The 18,727-nt window shown below is 39.7% G+C and overlaps 24 non-coding genes across 24 annotated transcripts; 16 read left to right on the forward strand and 8 right to left on the reverse strand.

Annotated features, from left to right (window-relative positions):
* Positions 1-360: 360 nt before the first annotated feature.
* Positions 361-432, reverse strand: TRNAD-GUC (transfer RNA aspartic acid (anticodon GUC)). The gene has a single exon. It is a non-coding gene; the product is annotated as a tRNA-Asp (tRNA).
* A 592-nt stretch (positions 433-1,024) lies between these two features.
* TRNAS-UGA (transfer RNA serine (anticodon UGA)) lies at positions 1,025-1,106 on the forward strand. The gene has a single exon. It is a non-coding gene; the product is annotated as a tRNA-Ser (tRNA).
* A 745-nt stretch (positions 1,107-1,851) lies between these two features.
* On the forward strand, positions 1,852-1,933 carry TRNAS-CGA (transfer RNA serine (anticodon CGA)). Its single transcript has one exon. It is a non-coding gene; the product is annotated as a tRNA-Ser (tRNA).
* Positions 1,934-2,698: 765 nt separating this feature from the next.
* On the reverse strand, positions 2,699-2,770 carry TRNAD-GUC (transfer RNA aspartic acid (anticodon GUC)). The gene has a single exon. It is a non-coding gene; the product is annotated as a tRNA-Asp (tRNA).
* A 592-nt stretch (positions 2,771-3,362) lies between these two features.
* TRNAS-UGA (transfer RNA serine (anticodon UGA)) lies at positions 3,363-3,444 on the forward strand. The gene has a single exon. It is a non-coding gene; the product is annotated as a tRNA-Ser (tRNA).
* Positions 3,445-4,189: 745 nt separating this feature from the next.
* On the forward strand, positions 4,190-4,271 carry TRNAS-CGA (transfer RNA serine (anticodon CGA)). The gene has a single exon. It is a non-coding gene; the product is annotated as a tRNA-Ser (tRNA).
* A 765-nt stretch (positions 4,272-5,036) lies between these two features.
* TRNAD-GUC (transfer RNA aspartic acid (anticodon GUC)) lies at positions 5,037-5,108 on the reverse strand. The gene has a single exon. It is a non-coding gene; the product is annotated as a tRNA-Asp (tRNA).
* A 592-nt stretch (positions 5,109-5,700) lies between these two features.
* On the forward strand, positions 5,701-5,782 carry TRNAS-UGA (transfer RNA serine (anticodon UGA)). Its single transcript has one exon. It is a non-coding gene; the product is annotated as a tRNA-Ser (tRNA).
* Positions 5,783-6,527: 745 nt separating this feature from the next.
* TRNAS-CGA (transfer RNA serine (anticodon CGA)) lies at positions 6,528-6,609 on the forward strand. Its single transcript has one exon. It is a non-coding gene; the product is annotated as a tRNA-Ser (tRNA).
* Positions 6,610-7,374: 765 nt separating this feature from the next.
* Positions 7,375-7,446, reverse strand: TRNAD-GUC (transfer RNA aspartic acid (anticodon GUC)). The gene has a single exon. It is a non-coding gene; the product is annotated as a tRNA-Asp (tRNA).
* Positions 7,447-8,038: 592 nt separating this feature from the next.
* On the forward strand, positions 8,039-8,120 carry TRNAS-UGA (transfer RNA serine (anticodon UGA)). Its single transcript has one exon. It is a non-coding gene; the product is annotated as a tRNA-Ser (tRNA).
* A 745-nt stretch (positions 8,121-8,865) lies between these two features.
* On the forward strand, positions 8,866-8,947 carry TRNAS-CGA (transfer RNA serine (anticodon CGA)). Its single transcript has one exon. It is a non-coding gene; the product is annotated as a tRNA-Ser (tRNA).
* Positions 8,948-9,720: 773 nt separating this feature from the next.
* Positions 9,721-9,792, reverse strand: TRNAD-GUC (transfer RNA aspartic acid (anticodon GUC)). The gene has a single exon. It is a non-coding gene; the product is annotated as a tRNA-Asp (tRNA).
* A 592-nt stretch (positions 9,793-10,384) lies between these two features.
* Positions 10,385-10,466, forward strand: TRNAS-UGA (transfer RNA serine (anticodon UGA)). Its single transcript has one exon. It is a non-coding gene; the product is annotated as a tRNA-Ser (tRNA).
* A 744-nt stretch (positions 10,467-11,210) lies between these two features.
* On the forward strand, positions 11,211-11,292 carry TRNAS-CGA (transfer RNA serine (anticodon CGA)). Its single transcript has one exon. It is a non-coding gene; the product is annotated as a tRNA-Ser (tRNA).
* A 765-nt stretch (positions 11,293-12,057) lies between these two features.
* Positions 12,058-12,129, reverse strand: TRNAD-GUC (transfer RNA aspartic acid (anticodon GUC)). The gene has a single exon. It is a non-coding gene; the product is annotated as a tRNA-Asp (tRNA).
* A 592-nt stretch (positions 12,130-12,721) lies between these two features.
* On the forward strand, positions 12,722-12,804 carry TRNAS-UGA (transfer RNA serine (anticodon UGA)). The gene has a single exon. It is a non-coding gene; the product is annotated as a tRNA-Ser (tRNA).
* Positions 12,805-13,549: 745 nt separating this feature from the next.
* TRNAS-CGA (transfer RNA serine (anticodon CGA)) lies at positions 13,550-13,631 on the forward strand. Its single transcript has one exon. It is a non-coding gene; the product is annotated as a tRNA-Ser (tRNA).
* Positions 13,632-14,396: 765 nt separating this feature from the next.
* On the reverse strand, positions 14,397-14,468 carry TRNAD-GUC (transfer RNA aspartic acid (anticodon GUC)). Its single transcript has one exon. It is a non-coding gene; the product is annotated as a tRNA-Asp (tRNA).
* Positions 14,469-15,060: 592 nt separating this feature from the next.
* TRNAS-UGA (transfer RNA serine (anticodon UGA)) lies at positions 15,061-15,143 on the forward strand. Its single transcript has one exon. It is a non-coding gene; the product is annotated as a tRNA-Ser (tRNA).
* A 745-nt stretch (positions 15,144-15,888) lies between these two features.
* Positions 15,889-15,970, forward strand: TRNAS-CGA (transfer RNA serine (anticodon CGA)). The gene has a single exon. It is a non-coding gene; the product is annotated as a tRNA-Ser (tRNA).
* A 773-nt stretch (positions 15,971-16,743) lies between these two features.
* Positions 16,744-16,815, reverse strand: TRNAD-GUC (transfer RNA aspartic acid (anticodon GUC)). The gene has a single exon. It is a non-coding gene; the product is annotated as a tRNA-Asp (tRNA).
* Positions 16,816-17,407: 592 nt separating this feature from the next.
* On the forward strand, positions 17,408-17,489 carry TRNAS-UGA (transfer RNA serine (anticodon UGA)). The gene has a single exon. It is a non-coding gene; the product is annotated as a tRNA-Ser (tRNA).
* A 744-nt stretch (positions 17,490-18,233) lies between these two features.
* TRNAS-CGA (transfer RNA serine (anticodon CGA)) lies at positions 18,234-18,315 on the forward strand. Its single transcript has one exon. It is a non-coding gene; the product is annotated as a tRNA-Ser (tRNA).
* The last annotated feature ends 412 nt before the right edge of the window (positions 18,316-18,727 follow it).

The raw sequence follows: 18,727 nt of genomic DNA on the forward strand, positions 1-18,727 counted from the left end.
CATTTGTGCAGTAAAAAAAAACTTTACGTGTAAAATCCGCATCATGATTTCACTTCTTAAAAGTGCACACAATGAAGGAGATAATCAAAAACTATATAATAGCAAAGCTGGCTTAGTAAAATGTAAATATCAATACTAATTAATTAAAATACTAATTGTAACGAAATATCCACAATAAAACACTTGAACGTTAAGATTTTGTGGTTTCGTTGAAGTTGTAAAGATTTTTTTGCCGGCACTGTAGATGCCTCTGTAATGAGTGACAATCAAACAATAAAATATAAACAGCTTGTGAATAAAAATATATTGTTGGAAGAATTAAGTTTTCGTTCCAGAGTCCAGAGTAAGAATATAATAAATCTCCCCGTCAGGGAATCGAACCCTGGTCTCCCGCGTGACAGGCGGGGATACTTGCCACTATACTAACGAGGATTGGTTGCGTCTTGTCCTCTGACACCACATGACTAGAAAGTAAACATGAGGTATGTGAGTGATGATGTGAACCACTGTGGGCTCTGCTCATTTTCCATTTTTGCGCTTTCATTTGTGCAAAAAGCCATAACTTTCTTTATTTTTCTGTAGATGTAGCCGCATGAGGGCTTGCTTTCTACAAGACAAGTTGTAGCTTTGAATTACACTAGCCATTTTACCATATCATGTACTATCATGTACATATATATATATGTCATTGTGATATATACAAAACCAACCACTAAAGCACTCCAGATAAATCAAAAAACCTTAGCGGAAACCCTTCAGTGCCGTCTTGTCATCCGACCCGTTCGCTCATTCCACTTGAAAAGAAGTATGAAATTAGTTATGTTCCATATGTCCCAAGAGATTGACCTTTTCTTTCCTCCTCAGAAACCTCACATCAGACCTGTCGCTGTCTGTAAGGCAATTTGCTGGTGAGGAAACCCTCCCACAGCTTAGTTAGTAAATGGAAGACCCAACTCACTTTCAAGACCCAGCCCATAAACTGCAGTCCCCGGAATATGTCTAGGAAAATTGCATGACTCTGTCAGCTGTGGTGGCCGAGTGGTTAAGGCGTTGGACTTGAAATCCAATGGGGTTTCCCCGCACAGGTTCAAATCCTGTTCACAGCGTTGGCTTTTACTGGACAAAAGCACTGGACCTTCCTGAAAAGTTTAAAATAGTATTTACATTAATAAAATGGGCCAAATGATATGAAAATTTGACAGCCATTCACGTTCCAGTCTTTCAATCTAGGGATGTTTCGCAGGACATTGACGATTTCCTTGGTAGCTCTCAGGAAACTCTAGTCAGACCTGTCTCAGTTGCTGAAAATGCTCTACCCCAAACCTCTATCAGCAATCAAAAGTCCATTCCTGCATTCAAGCAAAAGCATAAGAACTGTGGCTCCCAAAAGACATTGGAGAATCATCAGTGAAGGCATATGTTTTGATAGCCGCATGGTTAAGACGTTGGACTTGAAATCCTCACATTTGTTTAAATCATGTTCACAATGCAGTATTTTACCTTGGAAAAGATTGGGTTTGGCTGATGAAAGTTTAGTGAAATCAAAGTATAGAAAAAGAAAAATAACATGTAGATTAATTCACTGGTAGTATGCAGTTTCCAACCACAATTTGAAGAGTGAGAAACAGCTAGTTAACCACATCTCTGTGTGCCCCAGGGTACAAGAGTTTTACCTCCTTCTACTCATTGACCTCAGATCACACCTTTATTTTTCAGTAAGTCTACCAAGAAGCCTTTCCCGTGACTGCGTCATGCAATAGAGATTCAGGTGAACTTAGCCCAAAACCTTCTTTCAGACCGCCCTCTAGCATGTACTTTGCAAAAACATCTGATTCGTTGCTGTTGGAGTTGGCTGTGATGGCCGAGTGGTTAAGGCGTTGGACTCGAAATCCAATGGGGTTTTCCCGCACAGGTTCAAATCCTGTTCACAGCGATGTATTTTATACAGAGAGAGTCAAGTTCTTTCAGAAAAAATTCACAAAAACATTGAGAAATATCCAAAACCAGTCTCTAAAACACTTTATTGCCATCCAAAACATGTTGCAACTAAGAAACTGCTGAATAAGAAGAAACCTACTTCAGACATAGACCTACTTGTGAAGGTGACCTTTAAGGAGCCATTCCCAGCCCGTACAGGGATCAAACCCCCAACTTTGGTTTTATTAACACCACGATTTGACCAACTGAGCTAACCGGCCATGTTTGTAGGATTAACCAATACAGGAAGGACTGGAAACATGCGCAAACGCAACCATTCTGTTTTTGTGGGATGAATTTTTCCCACATGTGGTGATTCTTGGTGGTACAGTGGCGGCAAAAAAAATCTTTACATTTGTGCAGTAAAAAAAAACTTTACGTGTAAAATCCGCATCATGATTTCACTTCTTAAAAGTGCACACAATGAAGGAGATAATCAAAAACTATATAATAGCAAAGCTGGCTTAGTAAAATGTAAATATCAATACTAATTAATTAAAATACTAATTGTAACGAAATATCCACAATAAAACACTTGAACGTTAAGATTTTGTGGTTTTGTTGAAGTTGTAAAGATTTTTTTTGCCGGCACTGTAGATGCCTCTGTAATGAGTGACAATCAAACAATAAAATATAAACAGCTTGTGAATAAAAATATATTGTTGGAAGAATTAAGTTTTCGTTCCAGAGTTCCAGAGTCCAGAGTAAGAATATAATAAATCTCCCCGTCAGGGAATCGAACCCTGGTCTCCCGCGTGACAGGCGGGGATACTTGCCACTATACTAACGAGGATTGGTTGCGTCTTGTCCTCTGACACCACATGACTAGAAAGTAAACATGAGGTATGTGAGTGATGATGTGAACCACTGTGGGCTCTGCTCATTTTCCATTTTTGCGCTTTCATTTGTGCAAAAAGCCATAACTTTCTTTATTTTTCTGTAGATGTAGCCGCATGAGGGCTTGCTTTCTACAAGACAAGTTGTAGCTTTGAATTACACTAGCCATTTTACCATATCATGTACTATCATGTACATATATATATATGTCATTGTGATATATACAAAACCAACCACTAAAGCACTCCAGATAAATCAAAAAACCTTAGCGGAAACCCTTCAGTGCCGTCTTGTCATCCGACCCGTTCGCTCATTCCACTTGAAAAGAAGTATGAAATTAGTTATGTTCCATATGTCCCAAGAGATTGACCTTTTCTTTCCTCCTCAGAAACCTCACATCAGACCTGTCGCTGTCTGTAAGGCAATTTGCTGGTGAGGAAACCCTCCAACAGCTTAGTTAGTAAATGGAAGACCCAACTCACTTTCAAGACCCAGCCCATAAACTGCAGTCCCCGGAATATGTCTAGGAAAATTGCATGACTCTGTCAGCTGTGGTGGCCGAGTGGTTAAGGCGTTGAACTTGAAATCCAATGGGGTTTCCCCGCACAGGTTCAAATCCTGTTCACAGCGTTGGCTTTTACTGGACAAAAGCACTGGACCTTCCTGAAAAGTTTAAAATAGTATTTACATTAATAAAATGGGCCAAATGATATGAAAATTTGACAGCCATTCACGTTCCAGTCTTTCAATCTAGGGATGTTTCGCAGGACATTGACCATTTCCTTGGTAGCTCTCAGGAAACTCTAGTCAGACCTGTCTCAGTTGCTGAAAATGCTCTACCCCAAACCTCTATCAGCAATCAAAAGTCCATTCCTGCATTCAAGCAAAAGCATAAGAACTGTGGCTCCCAAAAGACATTGGAGAATCATCAGTGAAGGCATATATTTTGATAGCCGCATGGTTAAGACGTTGGACTTGAAATCCTCACATTGGTTTAAATCATGTTCACAATGCAGTATTTTACCTTGGAAAAGATTGGGTTTGGCTGATGAAAGTTTAGTGAAATCAAAGTATAGAAAAAGAAAAATATCATGTAGATTAATTCACTGGTAGTATGCAGTTTCCAACCACAATTTGAAGAGTGAGAAACAGCTAGTTAACCACATCTCTGTGTGCCCCAGGGTACAAGAGTTTTACCTCCTTCTACTCATTGACCTCAGATCACACCTTTATTTTTCAGTAAGTCTACCAAGATGCCTTTCCCGTGACTGCGTCATGCAATAGAGATTCAGGTGAACTTAGCCCAAAACCTTCTTTCAGACCGCCCTCTAGCATGTACTTTGCAAAAACATCTGATTCGTTGCTGTTGGAGTTGGCTGTGATGGCCGAGTGGTTAAGGCGTTGGACTCGAAATCCAATGGGGTTTTCCCTCACAGGTTCATATCCTGTTCACAGCAATGTATTTTATACAGAGAGAGTCAAGTTCTTTCAGAAAAAATTCACAAAAACATTGAGAAATATCCAAAACCAGTCTCTAAAACACTTTATTGCCATCCAAAACATGTTGCAACTAAGAAACTGCTGAATAAGAAGAAACCTACTTCAGACATAGACCTACTTGTGAAGGTGACCTTTAAGGAGCCATTCCCAGCCAGTACAGGGATCAAACCCCCAACTTTGGTTTTATTAACACCACGATTTGACCAACTGAGCTAACCGGCCATGTTTGTAGGATTAACCAATACAGGAAGGACTGGAAACATGCGCAAACGCAACCATTCTGTTTTTGTGGGATGAATTTTTCCCACATGTGGTGATTCTTGGTGGTACAGTGGCGGCAAAAAAAATCTTTACATTTGTGCAGTAAAAAAAAACTTTACGTGTAAAATCCGCATCATGATTTCACTTCTTAAAAGTGCACACAATGAAGGAGATAATCAAAAACTATGTAATAGCAAAGCTGGCTTAGTAAAATGTAAATATCAATACTAATTAATTAAAATACTAATTGTAACGAAATATCCACAATAAAACACTTGAACGTTAAGATTTTGTGGTTTCGTTGAAGTTGTAAAGATTTTTTTTGCCGGCACTGTAGATGCCTCTGTAATGAGTGACAATCAAACAATAAAATATAAACAGCTTGTGAATAAAAATATATTGTTGGAAGAATTAAGTTTTCGTTCCAGAGTTCCAGAGTAAAGAGTAAGAATATAATAAATCTCCCCGTCAGGGAATCGAACCCTGGTCTCCCGCGTGACAGGCGGGGATACTTGCCACTATACTAACGAGGATTGGTTGCGTCTTGTCCTCTGACACCACATGACTAGAAAGTAAACATGAGGTAAGTGAGTGATGATGTGAACCACTGTGGGCTCTGCTCATTTTCCATTTTTGCGCTTTCATTTGTGCAAAAAGCCATAACTTTCTTTATTTTTCTGTAGATGTAGCCGCATGAGGGCTTGCTTTCTACAAGACAAGTTGTAGCTTTGAATTACACTAGCCATTTTACCATATCATGTACTATCATGTACATATATATATATGTCATTGTGATATATACAAAACCAACCACTAAAGCACTCCAGATAAATCAAAAAACCTTAGCGGAAACCCTTCAGTGCCGTCTTGTCATCCGACCCGTTCGCTCATTCCACTTGAAAAGAAGTATGAAATTAGTTATGTTCCATATGTCCCAAGAGATTGACCTTTTCTTTCCTCCTCAGAAACCTCACATCAGACCTGTCGCTGTCTGTAAGGCAATTTGCTGGTGAGGAAACCCTCCCACAGCTTAGTTAGTAAATGGAAGACCCAACTCACTTTCAAGACCCAGCCCATAAACTGCAGTCCCCGGAATATGTCTAGGAAAATTGCATGACTCTGTCAGCTGTGGTGGCCGAGTGGTTAAGGCGTTGAACTTGAAATCCAATGGGGTTTCCCCGCACAGGTTCAAATTCTGTTCACAGCGTTGGCTTTTACTGGACAAAAGCACTGGACCTTCCTGAAAAGTTTAAAATAGTATTTACATTAATAAAATGGGCCAAATGATATGAAAATTTGACAGCCATTCACGTTCCAGTCTTTCAATCTAGGGATGTTTCGCAGGACATTGACGATTTCCTTGGTAGCTCTCAGGAAACTCTAGTCAGACCTGTCTCAGTTGCTGAAAATGCTCTACCCCAAACCTCTATCAGCAATCAAAAGTCCATTCCTGCATTCAAGCAAAAGCATAAGAACTGTGGCTCCCAAAAGACATTGGAGAATCATCAGTGAAGGCATATATTTTGATAGCCGCATGGTTAAGACGTTGGACTTGAAATCCTCACATTGGTTTAAATCATGTTCACAATGCAGTATTTTACCTTGGAAAAGATTGGGTTTGGCTGATGAAAGTTTAGTGAAATCAAAGTATAGAAAAAGAAAAATAACATGTAGATTAATTCACTGGTAGTATGCAGTTTCCAACCACAATTTGAAGAGTGAGAAACAGCTAGTTAACCACATCTCTGTGTGCCCCAGGGTACAAGAGTTTTACCTCCTTCTACTCATTGACCTCAGATCACACCTTTATTTTTCAGTAAGTCTACCAAGATGCCTTTCCCGTGACTGCGTCATGCAATAGAGATTCAGGTGAACTTAGCCCAAAACCTTCTTTCAGACCGACCTCTAGCATGTACTTTGCAAAAACATCTGATTCGTTGCTGTTGGAGTTGGCTGTGATGGCCGAGTGGTTAAGGCGTTGGACTCGAAATCCAATGGGGTTTTCCCTCACAGGTTCATATCCTGTTCACAGCAATGTATTTTATACAGAGAGAGTCAAGTTCTTTCAGAAAAAATTCACAAAAACATTGAGAAATATCCAAAACCAGTTTCTAAAACACTTTATTGCCATCCAAAACATGTTGCAACTAAGAAACTGCTGAATAAGAAGAAACCTACTTCAGACATAGACCTACTTGTGAAGGTGACCTTTAAGGAGCCATTCCCAGCCCGTACAGGGATCAAACCCCCAACTTTGGTTTTATTAACACCACGATTTGACCAACTGAGCTAACCGGCCATGTTTGTAGGATTAACCAATACAGGAAGGACTGGAAACATGCGCAAACGCAACCATTCTGTTTTTGTGGGATGAATTTTTCCCACATGTGGTGATTCTTGGTGGTACAGTGGCGGCAAAAAAAATCTTTACATTTGTGCAGTAAAAAAAAACTTTACGTGTAAAATCCGCATCATGATTTCACTTCTTAAAAGTGCACACAATGAAGGAGATAATCAAAAACTATATAATAGCAAAGCTGGCTTAGTAAAATGTAAATATCAATACTAATTAATTAAAATACTAATTGTAACGAAATATCCACAATAAAACACTTGAACGTTAAGATTTTGTGGTTTCGTTGAAGTTGTAAAGATTTTTTTTGCCGGCACTGTAGATGCCTCTGTAATGAGTGACAATCAAACAATAAAATATAAACAGCTTGTGAATAAAAATATATTGTTGGAAGAATTAAGTTTTCGTTCCAGAGTTCCAGAGTCCAGAGTAAGAATATAATAAATCTCCCCGTCAGGGAATCGAACCCTGGTCTCCCGCGTGACAGGCGGGGATACTTGCCACTATACTAACGAGGATTGGTTGCGTCTTGTCCTCTGACACCACATGACTAGAAAGTAAACATGAGGTATGTGAGTGATGATGTGAACCACTGTGGGCTCTGCTCATTTTCCATTTTTGCGCTTTCATTTGTGCAAAAAGCCATAACTTTCTTTATTTTTCTGTAGATGTAGCCGCATGAGGGCTTGCTTTCTACAAGACAAGTTGTAGCTTTGAATTACACTAGCCATTTTACCATATCATGTACTATCATGTACATATATATATATGTCATTGTGATATATACAAAACCAACCACTAAAGCACTCCAGATAAATCAAAAAACCTTAGCGGAAACCCTTCAGTGCCGTCTTGTCATCCGACCCGTTCGCTCATTCCACTTGAAAAGAAGTATGAAATTAGTTATGTTCCATATGTCCCAAGAGATTGACCTTTTCTTTCCTCCTCAGAAACCTCACATCAGACCTGTCGCTGTCTGTAAGGCAATTTGCTGGTGAGGAAACCCTCCCACAGCTTAGTTAGTAAATGGAAGACCCAACTCACTTTCAAGACCCAGCCCATAAACTGCAGTCCCCGGAATATGTCTAGGAAAATTGCATGACTCTGTCAGCTGTGGTGGCCGAGTGGTTAAGGCGTTGGACTTGAAATCCAATGGGGTTTCCCCGCACAGGTTCAAATCCTGTTCACAGCGTTGGCTTTTACTGGACAAAAGCACTGGACCTTCCTGAAAAGTTTAAAATAGTATTTACATTAATAAAATGGGCAAAATGATATGAAAATTTGACAGCCATTCACGTTCCAGTCTTTCAATCTAGGGATGTTTCGCAGGACATTGACGATTTCCTTGGTAGCTCTCAGGAAACTCTAGTCAGACCTGTCTCAGTTGCTGAAAATGCTCTACCCCAAACCTCTATCAGCAATCAAAAGTCCATTCCTGCATTCAAGCAAAAGCATAAGAACTGTGGCTCCCAAAAGACATTGGAGAATCATCAGTGAAGGCATATATTTTGATAGCCGCATGGTTAAGACGTTGGACTTGAAATCCTCACATTGGTTTAAATCATGTTCACAATGCAGTATTTTACCTTGGAAAAGATTGGGTTTGGCTGATGAAAGTTTAGTGAAATCAAAGTATAGAAAAAGAAAAATAACATGTAGATTAATTCACTGGTAGTATGCAGTTTCCAACCACAATTTGAAGAGTGAGAAACAGCTAGTTAACCACATCTCTGTGTGCCCCAGGGTACAAGAGTTTTACCTCCTTCTACTCATTGACCTCAGATCACACCTTTATTTTTCAGTAAGTCTACCAAGATGCCTTTCCCGTGACTGCGTCATGCAATAGAGATTCAGGTGAACTTAGCCCAAAACCTTCTTTCAGACCGCCCTCTAGCATGTACTTTGCAAAAACATCTGATTTGTTGCTGTTGGAGTTGGCTGTGATGGCCGAGTGGTTAAGGCGTTGGACTCGAAATCCAATGGGGTTTTCCCGCACAGGTTCAAATCCTGTTCACAGCGATGTATTTTATACAGAGAGAGTCAAGTTCTTTCAGAAAAAATTCACAAAAACATTGAGAAATATCCAAAACCAGTCTCTAAAACACTTTATTGCCATCCAAAACATGTTGCAACTAAGAAACTGCTGAATAAGAAGAAACCTACTTCAGACATAGACCTACTTGTGAAGGTGACCTTTAACGAGCCATTCCCAGCCCGTACAGGGATCAAACCCCCAACTTTGGTTTTATTAACACCACGATTTGACCAACTGAGCTAACCGGCCATGTTTGTAGGATTAACCAATACAGGAAGGACTGGAAACATGCGCAAATGCAACCATTCTGTTTTTGTGGGATGAATTTTTCCCACATGTGGTGATTCTTGGTGGTACAGTGGCGGCAAAAAAAATCTTTACATTTGTGCAGTAAAAAAAAACTTTACGTGTAAAATCCGCATCATGATTTCACTTCTTAAAAGTGCACACAATGAAGGAGATAATCAAAAACTATATAATAGCAAAGCTGGCTTAGTAAAATGTAAATATCAATACTAATTAATTAAAATACTAATTGTAACGAAATATCCACAATAAAACACTTGAACGTTAAGATTTTGTGGTTTCGTTGAAGTTGTAAAGATTTTTTTTGCCGGCACTGTAGATGCCTCTGTAATGAGTGACAATCAAACAATAAAATATAAACAGCTTGTGAATAAAAATATATTGTTGGAAGAATTAAGTTTTCGTTCCAGAGTTCCAGAGTTCCAGAGTCCAGAGTAAGAATATAATAAATCTCCCCGTCAGGGAATCGAACCCTGGTCTCCCACGTGACAGGCGGGGATACTTGCCACTATACTAACGAGGATTGGTTGCGTCTTGTCCTCTGACACCACATGACTAGAAAGTAAACATGAGGTATGTGAGTGATGATGTGAACCACTGTGGGCTCTGCTCATTTTCCATTTTTGCGCTTTCATTTGTGCAAAAAGCCATAACTTTCTTTATTTTTCTGTAGATGTAGCCGCATGAGGGCTTGCTTTCTACAAGACAAGTTGTAGCTTTGAATTACACTAGCCATTTTACCATATCATGTACTATCATGTACATATATATATATGACATTGTGATATATACAAAACCAACCACTAAAGCACTCCAGATAAATCAAAAAACCTTAGCGGAAACCCTTCAGTGCCGTCTTGTCATCCAACCCGTTCGCTCATTCCACTTGAAAAGAAGTATGAAATTAGTTATGTTCCATATGTCCCAAGAGATTGACCTTTTCTTTCCTCCTCAGAAACCTCACATCAGACCTGTCGCTGTCTGTAAGGCAATTTGCTGGTGAGGAAACCCTCCCACAGCTTAGTTAGTAAATGGAAGACCCAACTCACTTTCAAGACCCAGCCCATAAACTGCAGTCCCTGGAATATGTCTAGGAAAATTGCATGACTCTATCAGCTGTGGTGGCCGAGTGGTTAAGGCGTTGAACTTGAAATCCAATGGGGTTTCCCCGCACAGGTTCAAATCCTGTTCACAGCGTTGGCTTTTACTGGACAAAAGCACTGGACCTTCCTGAAAAGTTTAAAATAGTATTTACATTAATAAAATGGGCCAAATGATATGAAATTTGACAGCCATTCACGTTCCAGTCTTTCAATCTAGGGATGTTTCGCAGGACATTGACGATTTCCTTGGTAGCTCTCAGGAAACTCTAGTCAGACCTGTCTCAGTTGCTGAAAATGCTCTACCCCAAACCTCTATCAGCAATCAAAAGTCCATTCCTGCATTCAAGCAAAAGCATAAGAACTGTGGCTCCCAAAAGACATTGGAGAATCATCAGTGAAGGCATATATTTTGATAGCTGCATGGTTAAGACGTTGGACTTGAAATCCTCACATTGGTTTAAATCATGTTCACAATGCAGTATTTTACCTTGGAAAAGATTGGGTTTGGCTGATGAAAGTTTAGTGAAATCAAAGTATAGAAAAAGAAAAATAACATGTAGATTAATTCACTGGTAGTATGCAGTTTCCAACCACAATTTGAAGAGTGAGAAACAGCTAGTTAACCACATCTCTGTGTGCCCCAGGGTACAAGAGTTTTACCTCCTTCTACTCATTGACCTCAGATCACACCTTTATTTTTCAGTAAGTCTACCAAGATGCCTTTCCCGTGACTGCGTCATGCAATAGAGATTCAGGTGAACTTAGCCCAAAACCTTCTTTCAGACCGACCTCTAGCATGTACTTTGCAAAAACATCTGATTCGTTGCTGTTGGAGTTGGCTGTGATGGCCGAGTGGTTAAGGCGTTGGACTCGAAATCCAATGGGGTTTTCCCTCACAGGTTCATATCCTGTTCACAGCAATGTATTTTATACAGAGAGAGTCAAGTTCTTTCAGAAAAAATTCACAAAAACATTGAGAAATATCCAAAACCAGTTTCTAAAACACTTTATTGCCATCCAAAACATGTTGCAACTAAGAAACTGCTGAATAAGAAGAAACCTACTTCAGACATAGACCTACTTGTGAAGGTGACCTTTAAGGAGCCATTCCCAGCCCGTACAGGGATCAAACCCCCAACTTTGGTTTTATTAACACCACGATTTGACCAACTGAGCTAACCGGCCATGTTTGTAGGATTAACCAATACAGGAAGGACTGGAAACATGCGCAAACGCAACCATTCTGTTTTTGTGGGATGAATTTTTCCCACATGTGGTGATTCTTGGTGGTACAGTGGCGGCAAAAAAAATCTTTACATTTGTGCAGTAAAAAAAAACTTTACGTGTAAAATCCGCATCATGATTTCACTTCTTAAAAGTGCACACAATGAAGGAGATAATCAAAAACTATATAATAGCAAAGCTGGCTTAGTAAAATGTAAATATCAATACTAATTAATTAAAATACTAATTGTAACGAAATATCCACAATAAAACACTTGAACGTTAAGATTTTGTGGTTTCGTTGAAGTTGTAAAGATTTTTTTTGCCGGCACTGTAGATGCCTCTGTAATGAGTGACAATCAAACAATAAAATATAAACAGCTTGTGAATAAAAATATATTGTTGGAAGAATTAAGTTTTCGTTCCAGAGTTCCAGAGTCCAGAGTAAGAATATAATAAATCTCCCCGTCAGGGAATCGAACCCTGGTCTCCCGCGTGACAGGCGGGGATACTTGCCACTATACTAACGAGGATTGGTTGCGTCTTGTCCTCTGACACCACATGACTAGAAAGTAAACATGAGGTATGTGAGTGATGATGTGAACCACTGTGGGCTCTGCTCATTTTCCATTTTTGCGCTTTCATTTGTGCAAAAAGCCATAACTTTCTTTATTTTTCTGTAGATGTAGCCGCATGAGGGCTTGCTTTCTACAAGACAAGTTGTAGCTTTGAATTACACTAGCCATTTTACCATATCATGTACTATCATGTACATATATATATATGTCATTGTGATATATACAAAACCAACCACTAAAGCACTCCAGATAAATCAAAAAACCTTAGCGGAAACCCTTCAGTGCCGTCTTGTCATTCGACCCGTTCGCTCATTCCACTTGAAAAGAAGTATGAAATTAGTTATGTTCCATATGTCCCAAGAGATTGACCTTTTCTTTCCTCCTCAGAAACCTCACATCAGACCTGTCGCTGTCTGTAAGGCAATTTGCTGGTGAGGAAACCCTCCCACAGCTTAGTTAGTAAATGGAAGACCCAACTCACTTTCAAGACCCAGCCCATAAACTGCAGTCCCCGGAATATGTCTAGGAAAATTGCATGACTCTGTCAGCTGTGGTGGCCGAGTGGTTAAGGCGTTGGACTTGAAATCCAATGGGGTTTCCCCCGCACAGGTTCAAATCCTGTTCACAGCGTTGGCTTTTACTGGACAAAAGCACTGGACCTTCCTGAAAAGTTTAAAATAGTATTTACATTAATAAAATGGGCAAAATGATATGAAAATTTGACAGCCATTCACGTTCCAGTCTTTCAATCTAGGGATGTTTCGCAGGACATTGACGATTTCCTTGGTAGCTCTCAGGAAACTCTAGTCAGACCTGTCTCAGTTGCTGAAAATGCTCTACCCCAAACCTCTATCAGCAATCAAAAGTCCATTCCTGCATTCAAGCAAAAGCATAAGAACTGTGGCTCCCAAAAGACATTGGAGAATCATCAGTGAAGGCATATATTTTGATAGCCGCATGGTTAAGACGTTGGACTTGAAATCCTCACATTGGTTTAAATCATGTTCACAATGCAGTATTTTACCTTGGAAAAGATTGGGTTTGGCTGATGAAAGTTTAGTGAAATCAAAGTATAGAAAAAGAAAAATAACATGTAGATTAATTCACTGGTAGTATGCAGTTTCCAACCACAATTTGAAGAGTGAGAAACAGCTAGTTAACCACATCTCTGTGTGCCCCAGGGTACAAGAGTTTTACCTCCTTCTACTCATTGACCTCAGATCACACCTTTATTTTTCAGTAAGTCTACCAAGATGCCTTTCCCGTGACTGCGTCATGCAATAGAGATTCAGGTGAACTTAGCCCAAAACCTTCTTTCAGACCGCCCTCTAGCATGTACTTTGCAAAAACATCTGATTTGTTGCTGTTGGAGTTGGCTGTGATGGCCGAGTGGTTAAGGCGTTGGACTCGAAATCCAATGGGGTTTTCCCGCACAGGTTCAAATCCTGTTCACAGCGATGTATTTTATACAGAGAGAGTCAAGTTCTTTCAGAAAAAATTCACAAAAACATTGAGAAATATCCAAAACCAGTCTCTAAAACACTTTATTGCCATCCAAAACATGTTGCAACTAAGAAACTGCTGAATAAGAAGAAACCTACTTCAGACATAGACCTACTTGTGAAGGTGACCTTTAACGAGCCATTCCCAGCCCGTACAGGGATCAAACCCCCAACTTTGGTTTTATTAACACCACGATTTGACCAACTGAGCTAACCGGCCATGTTTGTAGGATTAACCAATACAGGAAGGACTGGAAACATGCGCAAACGCAACCATTCTGTTTTTGTGGGATGAATTTTTCCCACATGTGGTGATTCTTGGTGGTACAGTGGCGGCAAAAAAAATCTTTACATTTGTGCAGTAAAAAAAAACTTTACGTGTAAAATCCGCATCATGATTTCACTTCTTAAAAGTGCACACAATGAAGGAGATAATCAAAAACTATATAATAGCAAAGCTGGCTTAGTAAAATGTAAATATCAATACTAATTAATTAAAATACTAATTGTAACGAAATATCCACAATAAAACACTTGAACGTTAAGATTTTGTGGTTTCGTTGAAGTTGTAAAGATTTTTTTTGCCGGCACTGTAGATGCCTCTGTAATGAGTGACAATCAAACAATAAAATATAAACAGCTTGTGAATAAAAATATATTGTTGGAAGAATTAAGTTTTCGTTCCAGAGTTCCAGAGTCCAGAGTAAGAATATAATAAATCTCCCCGTCAGGGAATCGAACCCTGGTCTCCCGCGTGACAGGCGGGGATACTTGCCACTATACTAACGAGGATTGGTTGCGTCTTGTCCTCTGACACCACATGACTAGAAAGTAAACATGAGGTATGTGAGTGATGATGTGAACCACTGTGGGCTCTGCTCATTTTCCATTTTTGCGCTTTCATTTGTGCAAAAAGCCATAACTTTCTTTATTTTTCTGTAGATGTAGCCGCATGAGGGCTTGCTTTCTACAAGACAAGTTGTAGCTTTGAATTACACTAGCCATTTTACCATATCATGTACTATCATGTACATATATATATATGTCATTGTGATATATACAAAACCAACCACTAAAGCACTCCAGATAAATCAAAAAACCTTAGCGGAAACCCTTCAGTGCCGTCTTGTCATTCGACCCGTTCGCTCATTCCACTTGAAAAGAAGTATGAAATTAGTTATGTTCCATATGTCCCAAGAGATTGACCTTTTCTTTCCTCCTCAGAAACCTCACATCAGACCTGTCGCTGTCTGTAAGGCAATTTGCTGGTGAGGAAACCCTCCCACAGCTTAGTTAGTAAATGGAAGACCCAACTCACTTTCAAGACCCAGCCCATAAACTGCAGTCCCCGGAATATGTCTAGGAAAATTGCATGACTCTGTCAGCTGTGGTGGCCGAGTGGTTAAGGCGTTGGACTTGAAATCCAATGGGGTTTCCCCCGCACAGGTTCAAATCCTGTTCACAGCGTTGGCTTTTACTGGACAAAAGCACTGGACCTTCCTGAAAAGTTTAAAATAGTATTTACATTAATAAAATGGGCAAAATGATATGAAAATTTGACAGCCATTCACGTTCCAGTCTTTCAATCTAGGGATGTTTCGCAGGACATTGACGATTTCCTTGGTAGCTCTCAGGAAACTCTAGTCAGACCTGTCTCAGTTGCTGAAAATGCTCTACCCCAAACCTCTATCAGCAATCAAAAGTCCATTCCTGCATTCAAGCAAAAGCATAAGAACTGTGGCTCCCAAAAGACATTGGAGAATCATCAGTGAAGGCATATATTTTGATAGCCGCATGGTTAAGACGTTGGACTTGAAATCCTCACATTGGTTTAAATCATGTTCACAATGCAGTATTTTACCTTGGAAAAGATTGGGTTTGGCTGATGAAAGTTTAGTGAAATCAAAGTATAGAAAAAGAAAAATAACATGTAGATTAATTCACTGGTAGTATGCAGTTTCCAACCACAATTTGAAGAGTGAGAAACAGCTAGTTAACCACATCTCTGTGTGCCCCAGGGTACAAGAGTTTTACCTCCTTCTACTCATTGACCTCAGATCACACCTTTATTTTTCAGTAAGTCTACCAAGATGCCTTTCCCGTGACTGCGTCATGCAATAGAGATTCAGGTGAACTTAGCCCAAAACCTTCTTTCAGACCGCCCTCTAGCATGTACTTTGCAAAAACATCTGATTTGTTGCTGTTGGAGTTGGCTGTGATGGCCGAGTGGTTAAGGCGTTGGACTCGAAATCCAATGGGGTTTTCCCGCACAGGTTCAAATCCTGTTCACAGCGATGTATTTTATACAGAGAGAGTCAAGTTCTTTCAGAAAAAATTCACAAAAACATTGAGAAATATCCAAAACCAGTCTCTAAAACACTTTATTGCCATCCAAAACATGTTGCAACTAAGAAACTGCTGAATAAGAAGAAACCTACTTCAGACATAGACCTACTTGTGAAGGTGACCTTTAACGAGCCATTCCCAGCCCGTACAGGGATCAAACCCCCAACTTTGGTTTTATTAACACCACGATTTGACCAACTGAGCTAACCGGCCATGTTTGTAGGATTAACCAATACAGGAAGGACTGGAAACATGCGCAAACGCAACCATTCTGTTTTTGTGGGATGAATTTTTCCCACATGTGGTGATTCTTGGTGGTACAGTGGCGGCAAAAAAAATCTTTACATTTGTGCAGTAAAAAAAAACTTTACGTGTAAAATCCGCATCATGATTTCACTTCTTAAAAGTGCACACAATGAAGGAGATAATCAAAAACTATATAATAGCAAAGCTGGCTTAGTAAAATGTAAATATCAATACTAATTAATTAAAATACTAATTGTAACGAAATATCCACAATAAAACACTTGAACGTTAAGATTTTGTGGTTTCGTTGAAGTTGTAAAGATTTTTTTTGCCGGCACTGTAGATGCCTCTGTAATGAGTGACAATCAAACAATAAAATATAAACAGCTTGTGAATAAAAATATATTGTTGGAAGAATTAAGTTTTCGTTCCAGAGTTCCAGAGTTCCAGAGTCCAGAGTAAGAATATAATAAATCTCCCCGTCAGGGAATCGAACCCTGGTCTCCCACGTGACAGGCGGGGATACTTGCCACTATACTAACGAGGATTGGTTGCGTCTTGTCCTCTGACACCACATGACTAGAAAGTAAACATGAGGTATGTGAGTGATGATGTGAACCACTGTGGGCTCTGCTCATTTTCCATTTTTGCGCTTTCATTTGTGCAAAAAGCCATAACTTTCTTTATTTTTCTGTAGATGTAGCCGCATGAGGGCTTGCTTTCTACAAGACAAGTTGTAGCTTTGAATTACACTAGCCATTTTACCATATCATGTACTATCATGTACATATATATATATGACATTGTGATATATACAAAACCAACCACTAAAGCACTCCAGATAAATCAAAAAACCTTAGCGGAAACCCTTCAGTGCCGTCTTGTCATCCGACCCGTTCGCTCATTCCACTTGAAAAGAAGTATGAAATTAGTTATGTTCCATATGTCCCAAGAGATTGACCTTTTCTTTCCTCCTCAGAAACCTCACATCAGACCTGTCGCTGTCTGTAAGGCAATTTGCTGGTGAGGAAACCCTCCCACAGCTTAGTTAGTAAATGGAAGACCCAACTCACTTTCAAGACCCAGCCCATAAACTGCAGTCCCCGGAATATGTCTAGGAAAATTGCATGACTCTATCAGCTGTGGTGGCTGAGTGGTTAAGGCGTTGAACTTGAAATCCAATGGGGTTTCCCCGCACAGGTTCAAATCCTGTTCACAGCGTTGGCTTTTACTGGACAAAAGCACTGGACCTTCCTGAAAAGTTTAAAATAGTATTTACATTAATAAAATGGGCCAAATGATATGAAATTTGACAGCCATTCACGTTCCAGTCTTTCAATCTAGGGATGTTTCGCAGGACATTGACGATTTCCTTGGTAGCTCTCAGGAAACTCTAGTCAGACCTGTCTCAGTTGCTGAAAATGCTCTACCCCAAACCTCTATCAGCAATCAAAAGTCCATTCCTGCATTCAAGCAAAAGCATAAGAACTGTGGCTCCCAAAAGACATTGGAGAATCATCAGTGAAGGCATATATTTTGATAGCCGCATGGTTAAGACGTTGGACTTGAAATCCTCACATTGGTTTAAATCATGTTCACAATGCAGTATTTTACCTTGGAAAAGATTGGGTTTGGCTGATGAAAGTTTAGTGAAATCAAAGTATAGAAAAAGAAAAATAACATGTAGATTAATTCACTGGTAGTATGCAGTTTCCAACCACAATTTGAAGAGTGAGAAACAGCTAGTTAACCACATCTCTGTGTGCCCCAGGGTACAAGAGTTTTACCTCCTTCTACTCATTGACCTCAGATCACACCTTTATTTTTCAGTAAGTCTACCAAGATGCCTTTCCCGTGACTGCGTCATGCAATAGAGATTCAGGTGAACTTAGCCCAAAACCTTCTTTCAGACCGCCCTCTAGCATGTACTTTGCAAAAACATCTGATTTGTTGCTGTTGGAGTTGGCTGTGATGGCCGAGTGGTTAAGGCGTTGGACTCGAAATCCAATGGGGTTTTCCCGCACAGGTTCATATCCTGTTCACAGCGATGTATTTTATACAGAGAGAGTCAAGTTCTTTCAGAAAAAATTCACAAAAACATTGAGAAATATCCAAAACCAGTCTCTAAAACACTTTATTGCCATCCAAAACATGTTGCAACTAAGAAACTGCTGAATAAGAAGAAACCTACTTCAGACATAGACCTACTTGTGAAGGTGACCTTTAACGAGCCATTCCCAGCCCGTACAGGGATCAAACCCCCAACTTTGGTTTTATTAACACCACGATTTGACCAACTGAGCTAACCGGCCATGTTTGTAGGATTAACCAATACAGGAAGGACTGGAAACATGCGCAAACGCAACCATTCTGTTTTTGTGGGATGAATTTTTCCCACATGTGGTGATTCTTGGTGGTACAGTGGCGGCAAAAAAAATCTTTACATTTGTGCAGTAAAA

Source organism: Phyllobates terribilis, unplaced genomic scaffold (genome assembly GCF_046119375.1).
Source record: "Phyllobates terribilis strain yellow unplaced genomic scaffold, ASM4611937v1 Scaffold_11__3_contigs__length_659146591, whole genome shotgun sequence".
Lineage (NCBI taxonomy): Eukaryota > Metazoa > Chordata > Amphibia > Anura > Dendrobatidae > Phyllobates > Phyllobates terribilis.